Source organism: Phascolarctos cinereus, unplaced genomic scaffold (genome assembly GCF_003287225.1).
Source record: "Phascolarctos cinereus isolate Bilbo 61053 unplaced genomic scaffold, phaCin_HiC Scaffold_4;HRSCAF=312, whole genome shotgun sequence".
Lineage (NCBI taxonomy): Eukaryota > Metazoa > Chordata > Mammalia > Diprotodontia > Phascolarctidae > Phascolarctos > Phascolarctos cinereus.
Genome location: NW_027555847.1, coordinates 703,216,868 through 703,223,632, shown reverse-complemented (window position 1 = coordinate 703,223,632; position 6,765 = coordinate 703,216,868).

Genomic DNA, 6,765 nt, shown 5'->3' with positions numbered 1-6,765 from the left:
ATTGGAAATTGTTGGGGTGCAGGCCACTAGAACAGTTCAGGGGTCCCAGTTTGAGCAACCCATAACATAACAGCTGTTACCAAAATACACCATCACAGGCCACCACTCCCCATATGCATTAGCTCCCTTAATAGAAAGCAAGGTGCTACATGACAGAGACAGATTTCGCTTTTGTATTGACATCTCTAGCTTTTAGCATAGAGCTAAGCTATTAATAAATGCCCTCTTTCATATGAAGAGCTTTAAAGTTTACAAAACTCCTTTCATGAACTCATTTGAGGTAATGGGCCATTATACCCATTTTAGAGAAGAGAAAACTGAGGGTATGTTTTCTGGGCAGTGGAAACCAGGTCTTTCTGCTCTCGGGTCCAGAGCTCTAGCCACACTCTCGAAGATAGCTAGTAGCCCCAGGACTGAGGCTTCAAAGTTCATCCCATGGGCTAATCAGGGGGTGAAAGTGGGAAGATCCTAAAAAAGCTCAGGGGTTCAAGGAGGCCAAACTAGATTGAGGCCCAGGGAAAATCAGTTTTTTTAAAAATGTATGTTTTTTTTAATATAAATGCAAGTCCTCATCTTCCAACCCAGTTCTCAAATCTCTACCTCTGTTGTCAGCCTCTCTCAATCTGTTTCTCTTTCCCCTCTCCCTGTAATGTTTTTCAACTTTTCTTTCATCTCTTTCGCTTCCCTCAATCTCTGTTTTTTGTCCCGGAAAAATACCACCCACCCCCAATATATTAACTGGAATCCGAAAGTTACCAGAAATATGGTTATTTCGGAATATATTGTTCCTCCCGTTCCCCCCCCCCAAAAAAAATTTATAACCTTCCCCAAACATATCCTCTCATGTTTAGTGTCTGGAAGTCATTCTACGTGTACAGAGAGAAATTAACCAAAAGGAAATACCTAGGAAGCCTCCTCCTCACTGTATGGGGTGCCCTGGGCGGAGGTTCGCCACTTAGCGCTCTCCCCCTACTTCCCCACTCCTGCATCTACCTCCAGTGATTTCTTTGGAAGCTGGGGAGGGATAAGGAGTGAAGGAGGAGTTTGGAATCCCAAGTCGGTTCCCTGAGACCTCCAACCATCCCCCCCCCGCTGCTTTTTTGGCAGCCCCTCTTATCCTACCCCCAGTCCTCCCCCAACCCCCAACCTCTGGTTTGCTCCAAACCTTTACCCAAGGCTCAGGCTGGGTTTGCCAAGGCTCCGCCTTCCCACTACCATCGCGTTCCCTCAGGTAATTTGCAAACGTGGCAGCAGAAGCCAGGTTGGGCCTCTCGGCTTGGGCTTGTGCCCTGGGGTGCAGGGGAGAGGATTTAAGCGTTTCTTCTTCTTTAATAGACTAAAGGGAAATCACAGGGGCTCAGGGAAAACAAAAAACCAAAAACCTCCCCCTGCTTCTGCTCCTGAGTCTCCTTTACCAGCTGCTCTTATTTGACGCTGGAAAACCTTACAATGTTCTCGGAACTTTGGCTCTGGAGAGGGGGAGGAGGGAACAAACAAACAAACAAAAACCAAACACGAATCCCGTGAGCTTCGTAAAGGAAAGCCATGCAGCAGTATCAAACCCGCGCCCTAGGCGGGCCAGAACTGAGTTTACCTGTCCAGTCTTGAGATAATCCAGCCACAACCTGAACTGAGGGTTGGCTCATCTCTAACACCGTTCCTTTGGCGCCACCTGCTGCTGCGCGTGCGGAAGGGCAGCCGAGTGCCTCCTCATGCCCCTGTGTTAGGGGAAGAGAACTCAGGGGTCCTAATTGAAAGTCAGATATGAGGAGCTTTAGAACAGAGGATGTCAGACCTGGGAAGGCCCTTAGAACAAGCAATGTCAGGGCTGGCAGGGGCCTTAGAACAGGGAATGTCAGAGCTGAGTGGGGCACTGGAGGCTAGAAAATCAGAAATAGGAGGTAGTTATAATCTAGACTATTCAAAAATAAAATGTTAGAACTTGAAGGATCCTTAGAGATCATGCATTCCGACCCCTTCATTTTAGAGAGGAGAAAATCCCAGGCCAGAGAAGAGATGACCCCACACATACACACCCCCCTGAAACTTAAGTTGCAGGCCCCTCTATTTCTGTGTTGAAGGGGATAAAATCAGGACCTAACTCTATGTTTTGTTTGTTTTTTACTCAAGGGTGAAACTGAGGAAGTTTAGGGAGCAGCTGGCTAAAGCCTGTGGATAGAGGGTTAGGTGGTAGTGGATTTTTATTTTTTTTTCTTGACAAGGATGAACAAATGCATTAATTCCTCCCTATGACTTGCAGATAGATGCCACAAGCAGTCAGAGCACATCCCCAAATGAGATCAGGTTTCTTAAAGTCTCAAGTGCCCCCTCTGCCCTGCCTCCTCTCCTCACCCAGAAAACACTTCCATAAGCCTGTTTCTTTCTGGGGGACCCCTGCTGTGACTGTGATCTGCTGTGGGCATGTATGAATGAATGAAAAAGCATTTATTAAGTACCTACTCTGTGCCAGGCACTGTGTTAGGCATTGAGGGCACAGAAAAAAAAAAAACAAGCAAGGTAGTCTTAAATGGAAAGGAACTGACATTCTAAGAAGGGAAGACAAGATATGAAGGGAAGCGAGAGGTGTGTAACAGTGGGGAGGGTGAGGAGGGTAACCACATAGTCATATGACTTGTAGGTAGCTGGGTGTATAGTATAGGGTGGTCAGGGCTAGATAAGGTGAAAACTCACCATCAGGGCTAGAAGTCCAAATTCAGTGGGAGGAAGAAAAGACCAGGAGATGAAAGACAATTGAATGGCTGTTCATCGAATCAGCTAGATCTGACTTTGCGTCTTGCCCCTGACACTCACTCAAACTGTCATCTCACCTCTTTCAGGCTCAGTTTCTTCATCTGTACTATGGGAAAAATTAGAGCAGATCCACTGAAATAACGTGTTAAGGACTTTGAAAACCTAAATTGTTAAATCAGTTCAGTCTGCTATTTTTCAAGTGAGTGACTTGGGGATTTATGTGCATGGGCAGAAAGGTGGGGGGGGGGGAGAAAATCCTGAACATTATCATTTCCTCAGTGAATCTCCTTCCAACTCATTTGAACAGTAGGTCCATGAGAAGGACAAAGAAGTAGGAAAATGGGCAAGTGAATGATTTCATCTTCCCTTCTTTATGCTTGTAGCCCTTTGGGCATAGCTGCTACCCGCAATGCTTCCTACTGATGACGGATCCTCTGGGTAGAAATGTACGTTTTGTAGATTCATCTCCTTTGATCTGACTTTGCCTGTGTATAAACACAAGACTTTGACTTTGATGTCATAACAATGTGTTTTGTTCAGGGCTTGGCCATCTCTTCATTTCCCATATGTTCCCCCTGCCATCTGACTTCCCCCCATGTAAAGTAAAAGAATTTTAAGGATTCTACTCAGATAGAAGAAAAGACTATAGCTTTGGAGTAAAAGGAACACTGGTCTCCATCACTTACTAGGTAGTGTGACCTTGAGCAACTTAACCTCAGTTTCCTCTGTAAAATGAGGGACTGGAAAAATGAAATAAATAAAATAAGGAGTTGGATTCATGGCTTCTAAGGCCCCTTACAGCACCAAATCCTGTGGCCCATTTTGCAGAGGGCCCATGGAAACTTGTGGAGAGAGGGAAGTGACAGAGTAACCAACAAGAAAGAATTCATTATTTAAAGATAAGCTCAGGGCAGCTAGGTGGTGAAGTGGAAAGAGCACCAGCCCTGGAGTCAGGAGGACCTGAGCTCAAATGCGGCTTCAGATTCTTACTAGCTATGTGACCCTAGGCAAGTTACCTAACTGCCTCCAAATACATAAAACTAATAAAAACAGATTGGTTTTCTTGTGACTGCAGGTCAGTTTTATTCTTCAAAGGTGGACCTCATCTGGCCCCTCACCAACAAGCTGAGATGTTATATAATAGGAATGATCTCTGAGGGTCACTCAGAGAGGGCAAGTGATTGGCCCCAAGTCATCCAGCGAATTTTATGGCCTAATTGCTTAATTTGAAGTTCAGTTTCTCCCTTTTGCTTAGAATGGAACTAGGTGACCCCAGACCCTTCTCTCTTGTTGGTCCTGATGAAATTATTATAAGTTCACATTTCCACAGCCTAGTTAATTCTGAACGTTGAAGCAATTACCCAGATTGCTCAGTGAAGAAAGTGAGACTTGGATTACATTTTTTTAATTGCCTGAATTATTAAGAGAATTGCCTTCATTCCCACCTTTTCTTTGCTAATGGAGTGGTTAGCCTCCTGTCTAGACAGTCTTGGCAGGCAGCTCATGGCTTTGAAATGTCCCTGAAATGAATAGGACAGAAAAAAAGCCCACCTGGCGATGGTGATGGCCAACAGCAGTGGGCCCCATGATAGAGAAGGGCTTTGGAGCTTGCTCAAAAATAAAATACAGGTTCATCGTAGGAGCCATACTGAGAGCTGGCCAGAGCTGAGTTGAATGCTGGCTTTGGGGAATGTGTGTGTGTGTGTGTGTGTGTGAACGTGTGTGTGCATGGGTGCTCATGTGTGTGTTTGTGTGTGTTTCAACAACTTATTTTGAGACTATATTGCAAATATTCACAGTAGACTCCCCCCTCCCCCTAAGCCTTAATTTCTTTCTCTATAAAATGAGACTTTGCTTAAATGGTAATTAAGCTCCTTCCCAGCTCATACATGCTCCATTCTAATTGCCCCCCAACATTAAAATTCTCTATTCATAGGTCCCCTCCCCCATCTCTGACATTCCCTGTTTTAAGATCCTTACTACATTTCACATTCTCTGTTATAAGGTCTCTTCCATCTTTGCCATCCTCTGTTCTAAGCCTCCCTCCCCTCCATATCTAATGTTCTCTGTTCTAAAGTCCCTCTCTTCTCTGACATTCCATGTTCTAAGGTCCCTCTCATCTCTGACAATCCATGTTTTAAGATCCCTCTCTGCTCTGACATTCCATTTTCTAAGGTGCTTTTCATTTCTGATTCCCTGTTCTAAGTTCCCTCTCATGTCTGACACTCCATGGTCTAAATGTCCCTCTTAGCTATGACATTCTAAGTTCGAAGTCTCCTTCCAGCTCTGGCATTGTTTGTATTAAGAGTTTACTCAGTTCTGCCTCCTATAGTTCTACAGTGAGGAATAAGACAGATCCTACCCTCATGGAGTTTACAGTCTAGCAGAGGACATACTACACTGCTAAGTAGAACATTATAAGTTCCACAATAGAGGTAAAGGCTCCTGTTGTCATCCAACCTTCGTTCACTAAAGGACCAATGACATCAGGAGGGTGATATCTCCACTTGCAAGTGAATTGGATTTAAATGACGCAGAGCTGCACAGAGTTATCAGCCTCACTCTCTCGAGAGTCATAGGAGTCCAGCGGCAAGACATAGGTGAAGATGACTGGCCATGGCCCTTGGCAAAGGCTCTGGGAGTACAGTGGATGGAAAAGGAATCCCCCAGACCTATGGTAGAACCATACACAGGCCTCCTAGCCAGGGGACGTCCCACCTGCCACATCATGAGCTTATCCATGACCAGGCAGGAAAAGACACATCAGAGAGGCAGACAATAGGAAATATGGTCATTACAGTTTTACAGGCCATGGTGGCCCAGTTCAAAAGAAACATACATGGAGGAAATGGAGATGGGAGCCTCTGATGATGGCCTGATGCTACCCAGTCCATCAGGGTAACCATTGTTCACAGCCGAGGAAACAGGGGCCCAGAGATACTGATCTCAGGTCATGCAACTATTCATGGCCTTACCCAGATAAGAATGTCAAGCTCTAAATAAAAACACAGGCAAAACCCATGCAGAATGCTTACCAGCTGCAGCCAGTACTATGAGAAAGAACGCCTGACCTTGACCCCAGTTCTGTTGTTTACATTCAGCTGTGACATTAACCATGACTCTTCACTTCTTGGCCTTAGTTTCCTTCTCTGCAAAATGAGACTTGTTGGTCTCAGACTTGATGGCCTTTAAGGGCCCTTCCCAGCTTCAAATTTATGATCCCATAGAAGAGGGAGCAGGAGTCCAGTCAAGTTCAGAAAGACTGAAAGTCAACTGTTGTCCCACTTTCTGGTGCCATGGAAGTAATGCTGAATTCTGAGATAGAAGGCTTTAGTTTAAATCCCAGCTCTTGCAATGACTGGGCAAGTAATTTCTCTTCTTGGGGCCTCAGCTGCCTTATTTATACAATGAGGTCTCTGAGGCTCAATAGAGTTGCTTGAGAGAATTAGATAAGGGGCAGCTAGGTAGTACAGTGGATAGACTACTGGCCTGGGGTCAGGAGGACCTGATTTCAAATCCAGCCTCACACACACATAACACTTACTAGCTGTATGACTGGGCAAGTCACTTATCCCTAATTGCCTTGCCCAAAAAGAAAAGAGTTGATTAAAAATATGTGTGTGTGTGTGTGTGTGTGTGTGTGGTGTGTGTGTGTATACATACATACATATATATATATACACATTTTAGGGTGAGCATGTAAGAAATTGTTAAATGCTACAAATCAATGTTTGATTCATTGTTTTGTTGATTTCTACATTTCTCAGCTAGCTATCTCAGTAGATTGAGTACTGGGCCTGGAGTCAAAGCCTGAGTTCAAATCTGTCCTCAGAATCTCACTAGCTATGTGACCCTGGGTAAATCACTTAACCTCTGTTTGCCTTAATCCACTGGAGAAGGAAACAGCAAACCATTCTAGTATCTTTGCCAAGAAAACCCCATATAGGGCCACAAAGAGTTAGACATGACTGAACAACAACAGATTTTAAAGAGCGATAGAAAAAAATGTTAGTG